Below are 19,539 nucleotides of genomic sequence, written 5' to 3' on the forward strand. Positions count from 1 at the left end.
CAGCTCAGCGCCACGGAGGCGCTGTAAAAGGCTACGTAAATCATGGAAATGTGCAGAAACATAATTGAAAACCTTTAAGTCTATTGTGACTATCTCTCGTAAACGTTTAGCGTGTATCATATATATTTTTTTTAGCTTGGCTAATACCCAAGGCACCACCTTAGGCCTAAGTCATCAAGCGACTTTTGAAGCCATTAATTCAGGTGGCCGGGTTACAGCAGTGACGGCTGCACGGAAGACAAAATAGGACGCACGTTTCTCTTAGGGATTCTGTTTAAAGCGAACGACGATTGTGAAAACCATTGTATTGAATGAAATATCTTACCTTCTGATGCCTTTCCAAGTTGTTAGGGTTATCGCCATGTAAAATTGTGTTGCAAATCAAACAGTTGACTACGACGTTTTTCGAAGGTAGACCCTTTTGTCTGGTAGACTTCCACGATAAAAGTAATGATCCTGTAAATTCCGTCTTCCATAATCCCCCGATTAGAATTGTTTTGAAAATTCAGTGTCAAAAACGGTTGGGGTCGCTTCGGTAAGTTTGGTTTTCTTTTCGACACTCAAAGCGATAGAAGCCATTTTTTCTAACACAAACTCCCGAACTAGCAAGTATGTTCTAAATTTATAACAATGTTGACAACGTTAATAGGTTAGTCAGGTGACGATTCCCTTTTTAATACTCTCGTAACAAATAACTTTTTTTTTTCAAAAAAAGAACCATCCGACTGCTAGAAACAATGATGAGCTTGGCCGAAGCTACGACTGCTCGAACTCTAATTCAGCTTTTTTGAAAGATTTATTTTTCTCAGTACGGAGGATACTTTTTGCAGTTGAATTTTAACCTTTATTGTCCAGTGAAAAACTTCAATGGAAAGTTGACAAGAAAACTGTGATACAAATAATGAAATTTTATCAGCACCTTTCGTTTTATTTAAAAAATAGTACTGAAAAGGAAATTAACACCTTTTTCTTATCAATATCAACCTTCAACAATTTATCGCCCGAGCAACCTTTACTCTAGTAAAATTATTTAATATGTGAACTTGTAATCGTCATTATATCTTTTTTAGCCTATCAGCAAATGTATATCTTCTTGAGAAGAAACGCTTTAGTAAAAACTCCATTTTAATTGAAAGAATATAGAATAGTTTCGCGTAGTAAAGACGAAGTTTCGTTCACTGAGTTATAGTTTCCTTCGCACGAGGAAGGTTTCCGTGGTTTCGAAAGGAAGAGTCCTATTCTTCTTTCAGAATAAGAAGGTTTCATATGGCGGAATTGGAAACTTTACTTGGCAAAGGAAATATTCAAATAGCAAAATATTCGTAAAATGCCCACCTCTGATAACATTCAATAATATAGTAAAATATCGTACAGCAAAGTACTGATCTTTTCTAATAACAATATTTTTTTTCTTTTACAAAAATAAATTTTAGGCAAAAAATGCCCTGTGAGGCAAAGAAAAGGGACAGTTATTAAATAAAAATGCTTTTATCAAAGCAGTTGAAAGGTCCATTTAAGGGGGAGTAGTTGAGATCTATGAAGGCGCAGATATTGAAAATGTTTTAGCTTTAAAGAGTTTAGTTTTTGGACTTTTCCATTGATTTTCCTCGTATTTTATAGGTTTTAAAACCCTTCCCTTAATTTTGAGCCTTGAAAGTGTAACAGTAAGCTGATAAGATTTTAAAATGTAAAGGATTACTTGTTTATTTTGCTTAGTTCCAGACCGCAAGTCCTCCTTAGCGGTGGGAGGATGCGACGGAGTGGAGTTCACAATTCCGGGTCGGCCGAATAGTTTGTTGGCACTCTACGAGGTGGCGAAACGGAGCCGTGAACTACCCGCCGTCGTATCGCTACCCGTTCTTTATGAACCGCGCAGCGTTCAAAAGCTTTGGACGAAGGACTCGGGGCTGGCATATGTAGCGACGAGGCGCGGAAGTGAACGCGTGGCATTTTATTTTCCTTCCATTGTACTTCATTGTTGATTGTTTTGGACGCCGGCGTGAGGTAATGAAATAAAAACTATTTTTTCATCTTTATTATTGTTGTCTTCTTTATACACTGATATATTCGGTTCCCATTTAAATGGGATAAGGTCGTGGGCCCCAGGACTCTTAATTTCGAACGTGTTTTGACACACAGGGTATCGGTTTTCCCTAAAGCCGTTACACAACGTCTGCTTAGACAACCTCTAGCTCGGTCACGAAAGAAGCCGCTAAAGCTTACTTTTTATCCTCATTGCTTTCAATTTATTAAATATTTTAAGTGTTTTAATTGAAAACTACTAACTAGCTAGGCTTGGCTGATCCCCAAAGGCACCATCTAAGGCCATGTGGTCGAGTGACTTTCAAAAGCATTTATTCAGGTGGTTATAATAAGGAGGAGGAGATTTTAAAGCCCTTCATTCCACATGAGCCAACAGCTCCCTTCACCTACTTTTAACTTCAACAAGGGGCCCTCAATGGGTCGGTCTGTACAATAACTGGTGGCTTTACCGGGTAGTTGGGGTCCAGCTCTGGTAACCCATAAGGGCGGTGGTGCACTGATAGATGTTAGCTCTGAGCAATTGATCCTATATCCACCTCCAACTTCGGTCAGGTGTTGGCTGGTAACTGAGCTTCAGCTCGGGCTAACGGAGAGGGTCCCGGCAAACTGGCCGCCTTGGAGGTCTGGTTAGCCTGCTGTGGGGTGGCTGGTCTCCGTCTGAGTGAAAGTGGACCCATTTCCAGGAAATTTGGAGTACACCGGGATCTCCTGAGCTAGCTATTCCGTGTTATGCGGACCGCTGTGTGCCCGTTGTGCCCCTTTAGACGCTCCATCTGAAGGGTATGACTCTCTGCCTACGTAGATTGGGTGTCGGCTGAAGTTGCATGAGCATCCGCTCTTATTCCCACTGCTGTGCGTTAAGTGAGGGGTTGGTCGTCCCATTGTTGCACCTACTGCTGTTTTGAGTGGCTTGCGTCAAAGGTGAGACCATCCGTAGTAGGGTACTACTTGTCATGGTGGATTTGTCACCTGTCCGGGCTTTTGGACTCTGGAGTTGGACATAAGGATAGACCTCCAGTGGTGTGGTTTTAATCTAACCGGTTAACCGGGTTATAAATTCTGACGCTACCTCAACAAGCTTTTATCAAAAGTGGACACCGAAGAACTCGGATGAAAATACCTTGAACCAGTGAGGATGGCACTAGCAAACTAAAACGCAGAAGGATATGCAGTGCCACAAGCTGAGATTAAACCCGTCTCCTCTTGTTGCCAGTAGAAGGTTTTAACTTATTAAGCAGCCCTGCTAAAATATGTCTTTTTATTATTATTATAAACAGTTCTTTGACACAGCCAGTTCTTCCACATAATTCAGGTGACTTATCTCAGAATGTCCTACAGCAATTTTCTCCAACTCCGGGGTGACAATTTTTTGGCATTCCACAATTTATTTAAAATTGGAAGCTGTAAGGCGTTTTGATGGCTCACTTTTCCATAGCTGACTCTCCGATTTATCCCAAGTGGTTGCTTCTATGCTTCTTACCTCCACCAAGCTAATCTTGCAACTTTGAGGAACTGATTGTTTTTTATAAACCCACAGTTATCATTTTAATGGGTAATTCTTTTCGTGGAAACTTTGGAATTAAATTTTCAGGAATACGGTAACTTTTTTTGGATTAATTTGTGTTTTTGGATGCAACGGCTTTGTTAATATTTTATTAAAGAATTCTTAACCACATTGGCCATTTACCAAAATCCTTTATTGAGGTAGTGAAAGATCTGATCTTTGGATCTTCTGTTGTAGATAGGTTCAGGTCCTCAGAATAATTTGCTACAAAGATTTTACTGCTCCTACTTATAAACGAAACATGAATCTTAGCATTTTTAATTTGGTTTTAAATAAATTTCGTTGAGCTCAAGTACGTTGTTGTCAAATTCGTCCCCACCTCTGAGAATCTTACGCCTTTCTAGTGCACAATCAAGAATGTAATAATCAGCTAGGCTAATAACCAAGGCACCACCGTAGGCCTAAGTCATCAAGCGACTTTTGAAGCCTTTAATTCAGGTGGCCGATTTACAATGCGTAGGAGGGTGGTGGCAAGCCCTGCATGCCACGCGAGTCAACAAGTTAAAGTTGCAGCAATATGACAGCAAACTCCTCCCAAGCCACAAGGTAACACACAATACCGAAACAATGTTTCCACACTTATCATTCCGATATAACTCTTGCTGGCTTTGTAGAAAGCTCCAACCTTTGCTTTAATATACAAAAGATTTTTACTAGATTTGTGCGATAGAAAGACATTGGTGACTCAGTTGGTTTTAAACATAAGATAAGCCTTTATTATTGTGATATTTTGTTATCATTTCATGTGCTTTAGGGTCATCATAAAGAAGCTAAGTTCAGTTTGCTTTGGGAATTCTATCTGCGAAAGGGTCTTGGTAGCATGACCTCACGCCGTACCTTTAGCCATGGCCGCCATGCTGGTATTCTTTTTTATAATTGGAAAAAGCATGGGTGACGTTTTATATACGCCTAGTCTATATTGTGGCGTAAGAGCTTCCATAAAAACAAATAAAATTATTAAATAACTTTTTGTTTCACATTTTCATAAAGAAAATATCTATATTTTCTTAGATACATCATCCACGACATTATTTTAAAATATTAACTTGCCATAGCGCCATTTATTTTTAAACATGCAAACTGCCGGTCGGATTCACATTGATTTCAGTAAAAAATATCTCAGGGCGTAAATTGTAACCAATCAGAGAAATCCACACTTTTTCCGGTCTCCGCGGTGAAAGTATTGATTGCAAGTTTCCTCGTAGGATAATATTTTATAGCCTTTTTAACGACTTCATTAATGAAAACGTTAGCATCTCGAAAACAGGTATCTGTAAATCTTGTATGGTTTTCCCGTACACTTTAGTTGTCTCGTTACCTATAATATTGTATGTTACAGCTTTTGTAGTTTTGATATTCTAGGAATAATAGTAAAGTTTAAAAGTAACGCTAAATTATATTAATGTCAATATCATTGTTAAGAGAATAATGTGGCACCATCTTTTTTAATTTTCTTAATTATCGTATTTATTTCTGTTATTTTACACAAACTATCATTTATTGATTATTTTTAAGAGTTATAAAGAATTAAATGAAAATATAACTTTTGCGATTTTATTACAGTGTCAATGGAATTTAAATGATTAAGGTCCATAGATAAAAAATAGTTCGTCGCGTACCCTTGTGTATAATTAAATGTACTGTTTACTGGGGCAAATTAACGTGGAATCATGGCATTGACATCATTAAGAGTTTCAAAAGAGGCGAATGGATAAATGCCAATATAAAATGTTCTAACAAATACGAAATGTTAAAAAATATTTCGTTTGTTAAACCATTAAGAAAGCTGATTTTAGGCAATTTTACGTACTAAGTAAATTGATGTCGATAACGTGGTTGTTTTGTACTGTCAGCGTTCCGGTAGCGAAAACAAGGTCAAAATTAACTTCGGATTAGTGGCATCGTACATAAAGAACACAGTGCTTAAATATCCTGTGTCTCAAAGCGCGTTGTCTTAACGTAATTTTCTAAAATCACTTAGCGAATTTTGCTTTACCTCAAAGTAAAACATAGTTAAAAGAGATATACAAATAAGCCTGCGTACAATTATTAAATATATTTAGTAAATGTTATTTTTTTACATTGAAGCATACTTTTTTTCAACAACTAAAACGACAGTACTTAGAAAAACACCGGTGATAAAAATCCCAAACAAGAAATACAGTTTATTTAGGACTATCTTCTCTATTTCGGGATTTGGCTTTGGCCCTTCTGACATGGCTACGCAAGACGGAGATTGCAAAATCACATTTCTTAAGTCACCTTTAAAAAGTCCACTGTCCACATAACGACCAATGCTGTAAATATAAGATGATTTTAGCTATAGAAAACAAGTTACGCAAGTAGATAATTTGAACCATGGTATACAACATAATCAAATAAAGATTCACATGATACCGAGTATCATCAAGAGGGAAATATCAACTTACATTTGCTTCCATTTGATGAAAGAAGAAGTGTTGAAACCCTTTCTCATAATAAAGAAATACGGCTCAACGAGAAACGTCTCTTCCGAGGCATGAAAATCAATACCATTCAATCCGCACATCTTAAACATTTTTAAAAATAGTAACATCGTATCTTCGTCAATTAAATGCACTCTTTCTCCACTCATACAAGAATCCAGCAGAGCCGTAATATCCATGTCGGCTAAAGTAAACAACCCGTTCATTCGAACCACTTGCTTCCAAATAGATTTTTTTGTGTCGTCATTAGATCCCTAATTTTCAATCGAAGCGAGTTAATTCAAGAATTATTTAACGAATAACAGTAGTAACGACTGTCCTTGAAAAATTGCATTTAAATAATTTATAATAAACCATTTGTTTGGGGTGTTAACTAGATTTTATTCCGAGGAAACAATAAAGATTGTGGTTTAGATCAGAAATAAAATTATCTGGAAATTTAAATTATGTCAATGGTTATTGTTTAAAACAAAACAAAAACGAAGGACTCTTTACATCAAATACTAGAGCTTATTCAAAGCCTGTTTTGAATGAAATAAAAGATCTTTCAACCGGTTAGATTCCTACGCCATTACTGGAAATGTGGTAGCTTCAAATTGTTACTCTTATGAATTACAGTTTGGAAAATGTGTTTCTACAAAATAAATGTTAATGTTTTATTTTTGGGGGATTCCATGTGAAATCGAGAGGTTGGGAGGCGCCACCTCACCGATTTTTACATGAATATTTTGTGTGAATGTAGGCTTGAATTAATGACAATTCCTTAAATTTAAGCCATCTAGCTGTAAAATTGGGCGTCTTATGATTAATTAAAATTTACACACAACGAAGGCTTCGCGGCCCCAAAAATTCAAATATTTGACCATAACTCGCAGTGAAATTACCCAATACTAATAACAATTAGTCACTTCATCACAAATTCGACAGGAAATGGGAATCTGGCAATGAAATTTAAATCGGACAATTATTGTAGAAGAGTTTCAGGTATTTGGGGGGTTCATTTGACCCCCAAAAATCGAAAATGACGTCCAGTTCGATCATTTCGATTTTTTAAAATGTTAGTTATTTTGACCAAAGTAGCTTATATTTAAAATATCAACAATGAGAAACGATTTATACTCTGAAAAATTGTAATTATGGTTTTTGGATTTAATTTTTTTATTTAAATTGCAATTTCATCATTAAACTCCATTGAGCATTTTTAATAGTATGATTAGTTCATCAGCTTTTCACTAGATGTTCTAAAGATAAATTTCGGCTATGCTCAACTTCTCGAAGAACGGTTGAAAGGAGCTAGAACAGTCTAAGGCACAATGAGTCACTTCTCCTTTCTACCAAAGGATTTAAATCATATGTCGATTTCTAGACTTTCCGGAGATAACGATTATGTTACGGTTTCTATTTGGTAATAGAGAGACTTAGTTTTTAAAGTCTCAAACCTGGAAATACGCGGCTTGCGTTTATGGGGAAAAATTATACTTTGACGTTCTTCTTGATGATCTTAGAGAAGACCAGGACTAAGCTCTCGTTAAGGTTCTGCACCCTCACTGATTTGTACATTCACACAAATCGCCAAGGAGAGACGATCTTTGCTTATCCCATTGTTGATATTTTATGTATAATCTACTTGAACCAAGGTAACTAACATATAAAAAATCGAAATAATCGAAAGTGACGTCATTGCCGTTTCGGGGCGAAATTAAGATACACTGAATGGTTTTTAATGGTACAATAAGAATTGAAATAATTAAAAGATACATATATAAATTCCTTCATGATAAATACAAACATTTAAATTGCACTGCATTGAAAAAGTGGCCCTAAATGGGTTAGAGTGTGCAATAACTGGTGGCTTTACCGGAGAGTCGGGGTCCGGCTCTTGTAACCCATAGGGGCGTTGGCGCACTGGGAGATGTTAGCTCGGATTAATGGTTCTATCTCCACCTCCGACTTCGGTCAGGTTTGGGCTGGATACTGGGCTTCGGTTCAGGCTAACGGAGAGGGTCCGTGCAAACTGAACGCCTCGGCGGATTGGGTAGCCTGCTGTGGGGCAGCGGGCCTCCATATGCGGGCACGGCGGTCCTGTTTTCCGGCCTTTTGGAGTCCACCGGGATCTCTGGTGCCAGCTGCGCCGCGTTACTTGGGCTGCTGTGTGCTCGTCGTTCCCCTTTAGGAGCTCTCTCCAAAGGGTTTGACTCCTTACCTACGTAGGTATGGTGTCGGCTGGAGTTGCTATAGCATCCACTCTTAATCCCACTGCTGTGTGCGAAGTAGGAAATAGTCCACCCATTGCTGCACCTTCTGCTGGGTTGAGTGGCTTGCGCCAAAGGTGCCACCATCAGTAGTAGGGTTCTGCTATTCATGCTGGATTTGTCACCTGTCCGGGCTTGGGGACGCTGGCTATGATGATAGACCTCTAGTATGGTCTCTGTTACTAGGTACACCGGGCTATAAATTCTGACACACTGTATTGAAAAATCGACCTCTTTATTCAACATTACAAATTAATTTGTTTTTAAAAATAAAATAAACTGAGTGTTATACTTAAAATAAAAGTTTATCATTGTTGATATTTCATATCAGTTACTTGGATCAGGAGAAGTAACTTAAATAAAAATAAAAAAATCGAAGTTGACCTCATTTTCATATTTTGTTGATCAAATGAACCCCCCTAATACCTTAATATCTTCTACAATAATTGTCCGATTTAAATTTCATTCGGATTACTTGTCGAATTTGTGATGAAGTGACTCATTTTTATTAGTACTGGGTAATTTCACTGCAAGTTATGGTCAAATATTTGAATATTTGGGGCCGCGAAGCCTTTGTTGGGTGTAAATTTCAATAAATCATAAAACGCCTAACTTTGCAGCTAGAGGGCTTAAATTTTGGGAATTGTCATTAATTCAAGCCTACATTAACACAAAGAATCGGTGAGGTAGCGCTTCCCAACCTCTCGATTTCACAATGACCTCTTAGTCACTAGCTTTAGCTATTGAAGATATTGAGCTCGCGTAAGAGTCGATAATTTTTTGAAATTTTAAGACAAACTTTAAAATGCGCGTGCCAATAAAACACTGACAAGCTAAAGCTCGTAACGAAAAAAATTATATTTTTGTTTATTTTAAGGAAACACCTATAGGATTGCTGAGGGAAAATGAAGTGTCTATTGCGACACTTAACAAATTAATTGAGATATTACCTTAATGGGAGGGGGAAAAATTAATTAGTTCGTGTCTAGGGGAAGTTAAATTAAAGTAAAGTGTCAGCATTGAAACTAAGAAATCAAGATTCGCATTACGTTATTAGAAAAGATAAATCCGTTACTTTTATTGCTTGGTCATTACGATTAGAATAATAATAAAACATAAACATTAAATTGACAACATTTATACGGCGAAGTTTTGGCTCTCTGGTTCCCATTTACTTAAATAAAGTTATTTCATCTTACGGTACCGTAGAGTTCGATGCGGGCGTAGTTCAACGGGGCACAGATCACTCTCCAAGCAAAGAAGATACGAGCGCGCACAACATAACGAGGCGCGGTCACTTAACGTGTTTTGTCAAGAAGTTTCTCGAAGAGGAGTCCGAACGGCATCACTGCTTACTAGGAGAGAGAGGGAGAGAAAGAGCGAGACGTGTCCGTCTATTTATATGCGCTGGTCAGTATTTCGCCACCGTTTGAAATCTTCATTGACCTTCCTCTCGGATTCCCGAAAAGGTTGACTGTTGTGGGGTTTTACCCATCATTTCGCTATTTAGCGAAATGCTTCCTCTCAGCCTCCCATACGCTGAGACATGTTGGGTTTTAACGGAAGAGGTATTTCTTAGGGGAACCAGAGTGTTACACCATTATGGGAAACCAGGAGAAAATAAAGCCGTTGAAGTTTAAAATAAGGGAACATTCATAAAGTTTGTGAACTTAAATATTGTTACACTCCCCACCACAAATTCTCGAACGACCTCGTTCGACAACAAATTACATGGACCACAAAAGCAACGAATAATAGTTAAAAAAAATGACACAAGATACAAAAATAATAACCATGGCTTAACTATATACAAGGATCCATTATATATTGCGAATGGTATACAACACTGCAGAGAAAACAAAAGATAGTGAGCTGACCACTCAAGGAAAACTTTCAAAATTTAAAAAAAAAACCACTGTTAACCACTGTGAAATAAAGTTAAACAACAAAATACCTATTCATCATTTAAAAAAAAAACATTTACTTTTTATAAGGGTTAACCACCCGATGAGTTTTACCATCCCTTGGCCTAAGCCGTCTACGATACGATAGTTGGTCACTATCTACTGAGTCGGAAATGCTAGGTGTGGGGGAGGAAATAATATTACGAGGCACAACATGTACAACATTTCGATCACACGGATCTTTAACACTAGGCGACGGTATTGGTTCATTCTCGTTATCACGAGATACGTGCAACTTTAACTGTGTGATGTGATAAGTACCCTTCAAAACTTTACCCTGGTGTATGGTAGCCAATTTGTAGTTTAGGGGACTTAACTTCCTATAAATTTGGAACGGACCGTCCCAATTAGCTTTTAATTTAGCCGCTATCCTTTCTCCCGCAGAAGACTGATAATGCGTACGTCGCCAAACCAATTTCCCTCCGGAAAATTCCGGATCCCTACGTTTTTTATTAAAATAACCAGCTTGCCTAACGTGCTCAGCTATAATATTATCGGTCGCCTTTTCAAGAGCGGACGTTACACGTGCCTTTATTTCTGAGGCTTGCCGAAGAATGTTGGAGTCTGAGGTATTGGTATCGGGACAAACGGACGGGGTAATATCGAACGGAGTGCGAAGCTCCCGTCCAAAATTTAAAAACGCTGGGGTGTATTTAGTAGTAGTAGAGAATAACTAAATATGAACCATTTTTCCAAGATGGCCGCCAAGATGGCCGCCATAACCCCCCCCCCCCCAAGACACCCCCAAAATATTTTCCAAAAACAAAATTTTTGTCCTTGGAAAAATCGAAAAACATATATTTGTTTTCAATTTCACCTTGTAGATGATCTGTGACCTCGACGCTCGAGCACTGTCTACCACCCCTAAGCCTCGGTCTATCACCCCAACAAGTTGGGACACGATCGAAAAAGGTCGGACCGAGATATCGGCGGTAACATTTGACCCCACCAAATACTTCAACTTATTTACTTTTGGTGTCACTTTTTTCGTTTTTTCGTTTTTTAGCGGTTTAAAATGCTAATTAGTTATTTGCGAGATGGGGAAACGAATTCGCGACCTTCGCTTTATATCCTTGGCAACTTTTGGCCCCACCCAAAATACTTTAAACAGGTAATAAAAGAATATAAACTTGCGATAATAACTATTTCTATAAATAATAATTGTTTTACATTTAAAAGTCAAAGGATATGTGTAAGCGTAAGACGCGTCAAAAATCGAGCTCTTTAACAGTTAAAAAAATGAAGTTATTTATAGGGAAACCAGAAATTAAATGCAAATCGCCTACCGATAACCCTTGTTATTACGAGGAACCATGTCGCAAACACGCGGTACATTTTATAAATAGTTTTAAATTTAGTGTTAAATGTTGGGTTTGTCAAGCTTTATTTCTGGAACGAAGAGTTTTTAAGATGCATCTGCTAAATCATTTGACATCTAGTTTTTCTAATAAAACACTTCTTAATATTGATGTTTGCGATTGTCTTCATTCAAATCAACCAAAATACACAAGCGAAGAAGAAATATTAGACGACCAAATTATTGATTATTTGAACGAGTTTAACGTAAAAAATCAAGAATGGCTCGATGAGTTTGTTAATGGTAATGGAACTCCAAAGAAAATTCATCGTAAAAAAAGACAACTGGTATTAAGAGGGAAGAAACTTTAAATTCATCAATGAAATCAAATGTTGTATTTCCACCGGACTTTGTCATGCAATCTGATGAGCAGATGGAAGCTATTATTTTTTTTCAAGAATATTGTAAAAATAATCAAATTTTAACTCTTAATCAAGTTGAAACGCCCATCGAGGTTTTAGAAAATCTTGAACAAACTTGTCAAATGATTGAAAATATGTGAATAAATATGTTTTCTAATAAATATATTGTGCTTATTTTTTTCCTACGTAAAAATAGATAATTTAACTCTTTCGTGTTAAGGTTTAGTGTGGTAGATCGGTAGCGTTGCAGGACGTTATTCAAACAGTCTAAAGTTCAACTCCCAATCCTTTCGATCTATCACGCTAAATCTTTTATTAATATAAAACGAGATGTCGCCCAACTAAAACTGTCATTATAAAGATGTCAAGTTTCGTAGTATTTCTACCTTCGAACGCATCACCCGATATTTACCCGGAAAATACACCTTCTAACTTTAAAGTACAGTTATCAAAACCTTTAAATTTTAACAATGAAAAATGGGCTTGCTCATTAGCAGAAATAATTCTTCCTGAAACTTATTCGAATATAACAAATGAGTATTCGCATTTCCAAGTAGGGCACGTGTCAGATGTTATTTCACCCGAAGAAAATCAATGGGATTATATTAAAATTGAAATTACACCCAAACGTTACGAGGGTGATCTAGATCGAAATAAGAATAATATTCCAACATCTCTTCAAAATAATATACTCAACGAGTTTGCTAAAACTATTGAGGCCAATCAAACACTTAAAGGAAAAATACATATGAATACGGTAAAAGCAGATGAAAACGAAGACAGTTCAAAATTAAAAATACAGTTACAAAAAGATGTGCAAGTAAGAATACCTCAAGCATCGCCCTTAGCGTCTGTTCTGGAATTTCGAGAAAATGATTTTGTCGACAGTGATTATCTTTCTAATTATCCACTCTCGAATTACGCCAAAACTATTTCTTTAACTTACGCAACAAATTTTATCGAAGTACGAATTAAAAAAGCGTTAGTTGTGAATAAATATCAACAAAAATATTTACCACGACAAATTCCCGTGGAAGAAATACAATCACAACCCAGGAGAAAAAAACAGAAAATTAACAAGAAACCGAAACTAAAACTAAAAGTGAAAGAAGAAGAAAAACCAAAACTTGAACCAAAAACAAATTTAGAAGAAAAGTCAAATTTGAAACCAGAAGAAAATCTAAACAACATTTTACCAACAGAACCTTTAATTCCAAATATCAATGGAGACGTCAACCAACCAAAAGTTTTAAATCCTTCCGAAGAAAATAATCTACCAAGTTCTCTTCCAATACCAGTTAATCTACCATCTCAGCCTGTTATTAAACAAATACAATAGAATAACTACGCAATTGTGTTTGAGGCGGGCAGATATGAGGGAGAAAGACAATATAATAATGAAATTCCACCATTCACATTACACTTAATTATACGCGATTTATTAGAACGATGTAAACCAAGACAGTTTGATGGATTAAAAACCGCGATATCGTCCGATGATGAAGATAATTTATATTTTAATTTAGAAATACCGGTAGGGATGGAAATTAAATTTCAAAATCCATTAGCAGATCTTTTTAAAATTCCACCAGACACTTATTTTACGGGTATTCATAAATTTGGCCCGTTAAATAATTTAAATAATATTACTTTTAATTCGCGTAACAATTTTATCGACATACGTATTGAGACAACAAAAATACCGCAATTTGAGCAGGAAGATTGGGCTTACTACTCCGTATCAATTATCCAGCCTTTTTTATTTGAAGGTCAGAGAGATTATTTTGGAAATATTATCCCATTATCTTTGCATAGGCAATTAAAAAACGAGATTCAACAATCTACAAACTACCCCCCTTTGAATCGGTACGAAATTAGTTACGCAATAGAAGAAATAAATCGAGGTCATTACTTAAGAATTTCATTCCCTCAAGATCTACAGATGGCCTTCACCGGAAGATTAGCAAATATTTTTAATATAAACGCGCCAGAATTTCAAAATGGTGTAATTAGCAGTCAAAATCCTTTAAAAGTGTATGAGGAAAAATTTATGTCAGATGAGGAATCGGTTATAGATTTTAGGTATAATAAAAATTTTCCAATTGAAGCCCCTAACTGGGAAAATGACAGTTATACGTTTGAACGTAATTATTACGAATCTGATAAGGATTTAAGTGGGAATTTTATACCGTTATCTCTTCATTTCAAAATTTTAAATGAACTTCAAAAATATTTTGATTCGCATATCTCACTTAAGGCTGGAAATTATTATTTTCAAATTGAGTTAATGAGTGGGTTGGAAATTAAAATATTTGGACCTCTAGCAGACCTCTTACAAATTGAGTACAAAGTAGATTATATCTCCTCAGTTTATAAAAGCAAAGCATTAGACCCACTTCAAATTAGATTAGAATTAGATAATACGGTTAATTTTATAATTTTTCGAAACGATTTAAACAGAGTTGAGAATAGACGACGACAAAAACGTGATATTGATTTCAACAATTATGAACATGGTAAAAATAATAAACTAAATGTTGTAGACAAATTCCATTGTCGAATTCCAACTGGTGTTTACCACACTATTGATGATGTTTTAATTGCGATGAAACATTCATTACCACATCAGAGTTGGGCTAAATTCGAGTTTAATTTAAATTCAGATTCGACAGTTTCAGTTAAAGGTTTGGGTGGAAACAGTTTTTTTACCTTTCCAATAGATAACCCCAAACTCGGGCAAATGTTAGGTTTTTCAAACAATCAAATTGAAAGACCTCTTTTTAACGAAATAGGTATGTACCCCGCAGATCTCAACCACGGAATATCTGGAATTTATGTCTATACAAACATTATACAACCTGTAATTACAGGTCACACTAATACACCCCTACTGAGAATTATCAAATTAAACGAAAATAAAAATCGAGCACAAGTTGAAAGATTTCATTTTTTAGACTTTTTTCCAGTTCCCTACGATCAAATACAAACTATAGAAATTTCTTTAAGGTCTGATTACGGTGAACTCCTGCCATATAAAACAGGCAAGACTATTATAAAATTAATATTTAAAAGACTGGATTCTTAGTCTAAAGTACACTTAAAACAAGCTCATCATGGAAAGATATTATCATCATTATGTACAAACAGGACGCGAATATAACGTCTTTCGAGGAAGTCAATATCAAACTGGTCGTGGATTTGGGTCAATTTTTAAAAGTTTAGCAAGATTCGTAACACATCTTTTTCGACCCGTAGCTAAATCACTCCGTATTCAAGGTTTGGTTATGAGGAAAAGGATAATGGATGATGTTGTTGCGGGTCAAAATTTTAAGGAGTCTTTTAAAAAAAATAGTAAAATTGCTGGAACAAATCTTTTAAATAGTCTCGGTGATTCCATATTAAATACACAGAAAGGCTCTGGAGTTCGGAGAGTAAAGAAGCGCAAATCAAAATTACGCAATAATCAAAGAAAACGCAAGAGAACAAAAACCGATTTTCTTGACTAAAGCATTATGCCTCAATTTGAATCTATGTGTTCAGAGTTAGAGCTTTTTAACGAACCCCTGATTAATGACAATATTGAGGGGAATAAATTTGTAGATTATTTCCCTATAGCTCCCTTGTCTAATGCTACACAGATTGATTTTTCTATCCCCGGAGGAGATTATTATATTGACATGTCAAACTTGATGCTTAAAATTCGAATTCGGGTTAAAAAAGAACAAAACGGGATTTTAATAGATATTCCTGCAGCCGAAAAAAAGTATCCCTATGTAACCTTCCATTGCATTCTATACTTAGCCAAATAGACGTGTTTATGAATGAGACTTTAGTACAATCTAGCAACAACTGCTACCCATATTTAGCATATTTAGCAACAGTTTTAAATTTTAATAAGGGAGCCAAACAATCTTACAAAACCGCCGAGGGCTATTACGAAGACGGGTTTTGCGACCCAACGCTAGCGTTTGACGATGTTAATAAGGATAAAAAAAATAATGGAATTTTAAAAAAAGTTTGTGAATATATGGGAAGACTTCATGTAGATTCTTGTAAAATAGACAAATTTCTTTTAAACAAAGTTAATTTAAGAATTCGACTCTTGAAAAATTCCGATGAATTTATAATTATTTCCCATGAAGATGTTAATAAGAAATTTAAATTGATTATCGAAGATGCGGTTCTTACTGCTAAACATATTCTTGTAAATCCAGATCTCCAGCTGGCACATAATGTGATACTGCAGAAACAGAGAGCTTTGTACGATCTAACACAAACTGTTGTTAAAACTCTGACAATCTCAGCAGGCGCGAGCGATTTCGTGAAGTCAAATATTTTTTTAGGTAAAATCCCAAATCGGGTAATAATCGGAATGGTAAACAATTCTACTTACAATGGGTCTAGTCGAGAAAATCCCTTTCAATTTAACCATAATAATCTCTCGTTCTTACAACTTTCATTAGATGACCAAAATATACCAGAAACTGCTCTAACTCCAGATTTTAATAAAAATCTCTACACTAGTTCATATTATTCACTATTCTCGGCAATGGATTTAATTGGAAATAACTCTGGTAATTGTATTGATTACGAAAATTATAAAAACGGTAATACATTATTCGCGTTTGATTTAACTTACGATTCCTCGGCAAACTCTAACAATCTCTCAATTCAACGAAATGGTAGTTTACGGATGGTAATGAAGTTTTCTTCCCCCTTAACTAATATTCAAAACATTTTTATTATTGGAGAATACGTAAACCGATTTGTCATTAACCAAGAGCGTCAAGTTACGTATATTACGGAATAAAATCAATCAACAAGGGCAAAGATTGATTAGTTGCTTCGCGAAATCGTAGTTGTAAAGATGTCTCTCACCTAAACAAGAAGTATCGGTGGTAGGTTATGTTAATCCATCCATCAAAATTTACCGACTAGACACTTGCGCCGAATTTGAACTGAATTTTTAAGCCTGGCAATCTCTATTCACATTCGAAAAGGAAATAACTGATTTTTTTGAAGACCAAGTTGCTAGTTTTCACACCTGGCTTCCTCTTGAAGGTTCAAAGATAAAAATCGACTGTTTCAAGGGACAAAAGGAAAAACTCGTGGATGTACGCGCTTGTGCCAGAGGAAAAAATCATCTATATCATCTTTTTTATTCAACAAATTATGGTTTTACTCTCAACCAAGCAGGGTGGAAAAGATTAAAACATTGTAAACATACAATCGATCAGGAGATTAATTTAATTTTGTCGGCAAAAAATATTATGCGTGACATAATTGTACATGAGCTCACGGATAAAATGCTTGAAATTACCGAAAATTGTGAGAATCCACATTGTAAATCTTCGATTACTCACGATGTCTCTTGTAAACTAGGATTTAGCACAAATTTTGAAGACCGAGTGGAAAATATGATATTAATAGCTATCCCCCAATTAAACTACGATCATATTGTTGTTAGATTCCAAAAGGAATTTGGTCTTGACCCCTTAATAGTAGAAAGTCAATTATATTTTGATATTGTTCAAAATGTGTCAAACTTAAAATGTTATTTAATTTATTAAAATAAAAACTTTTACTATAATCTGTTTTTATTATTTCTATTCATACATTTAAAGATGGTGTTGTCAAAAACAGACAAACAATTAAGTAAAGTTTATTACGATGTTGAAAGCCCATACAGTTATTCTGACAGTGTACCTTTAAGAAAAAAATTTCCCAAAATTTCGGAAAAAGAAATTAAAAATTTTCTCAGCAAACAACCAACTTACACACAACACAGAGCTAGGAGGTTAAATTTTAAACGTAACAAATTATACGTAACAACGATTGATGAGACATTTATGGCCGATTTATTAGACCTCCCTATTTTACATACTTTTAATAAACATTACCGTTATACGTTATTAGTTCAGGATATCTTAAGCAAATTCGTTTTTATTCTGCCAATTAAAAATAAAACCTCGAGCGAGATTGTGAAGGCTTTTAGAGAGATTTTCAAAAAACGGGTACCCCTTAATTTATGTACCGACGCAGGGTCAGAATTTCGAAACGCTCCATTTCGCGCTCTCTTAAAGCGTTATAACATCCACCATTACCTCACATACTCCGAGAAAAAGGCTTCTATGGTTGAGAGACTCGTTCGCACGGTAAAATCTAAAATTTTTAAAATAATTACCAAGACCGGCGATTTACATTATCTTAATAAACTACCATTAATTGCAAAATCTTATAACGCTCGAAAACATTCAACAGCGGGAATCGCCCCTAAAGATGTCAATAAAAACAATGAATCGGCAATTTGGGAAAAAAACCATGGCAACCTTAGTATGATTGGGAAGTCAAGTTTAAAAATTGGGGATAAAATTCGATTAGCCGTTGATAAAGCATACAGAGGAACGTTTACAGCCGAAATATTTGAAATTCAAACTCGGAACAACTCCTTCTGCGTTGAGTTTGCAAGTTCTCTCCCCACTGGTTTAAGGGGTTTTCCCCCGAGCTCTTCGGTTTCCCCTTCCATAAAAACTTGTTGAGGTTAACGGTAATAATTAGTGTAGGGAGCTGCTGGCTCGTTCGCGTGGCATGCAGGGCTTGCCACCACCCTCCTACGCAGTGTAACCCGGCCACCTGAATTAAAGGCTTCAAAAGTCGCTTGATGACTTAGGCCTAAGGTGGTGCCTTGGGTATTAGCCTAGCTGATTATTATTATTATTATTATTATTAGATCCCTGTATGTATATTGTGAAAGATTTGACCGGTAATATAATTAAAGGGGCGTTTTACAATCAAGAAATAGTTAAAATTCAAGTGTAGAGCGCTAAAGTCTTTATTCAACATTTTGTTAACCATGGGTAAAGTACACATTCTCCTGGGACTCGCGATTGTAATATTTGGCGTTTGTGCAACAATAGTGACATCCGCGATGAAATTTAAAAAAAGAAGTCCCGAATACAGCTTAGATATTGGAGTTTGTGACAAAGCATACGATCTAGGAAGAGACACGTACCTCGTAAAATGTAACGAGACTTTCGACGTGCGACATTTCACAAAAGAAGACGGGAGTTTGAAGCCATCTATCAGGGGAATCAACTTAACAAAAGATCAATATGAGAAATTATGCATTTTGACAGTGACGTGAAAGACGAACACTAATCAAATACAATCTATACTTAAGTGTGACCCCCGCTCGAGAGATAAAATCATCGGAGTGTTTCCCGCTAATAGATTACCAAAAGTTCCAATTAAAAAAAAATCATATTGTTTCGTAATCAACACCGATCCTGATACGCTTCCAGGCTCTCATTGGACGGCTGTTTACAAATCGGGCAACACTCTGGACTTTTTTTGTTCTCTAGGAAGATCACATCACGACTATGGATTTTTGCTAGAGCGATATAGCAAGCGTATTCAATTCAATACTCATAAATTTCAATCAAATAAAACCCAAAACTGCGGACCTCATGTAATTTATTTTATAACCTCGAGATGTATGGGGATTTCTTACAGTAAAATATTTAACGAATTGT

This window comes from Leiobunum rupestre, chromosome 3 (genome assembly GCF_980474605.1).
Source record: "Leiobunum rupestre chromosome 3, qqLeiRupe1.1.hap1, whole genome shotgun sequence".
Lineage (NCBI taxonomy): Eukaryota > Metazoa > Arthropoda > Arachnida > Opiliones > Sclerosomatidae > Leiobunum > Leiobunum rupestre.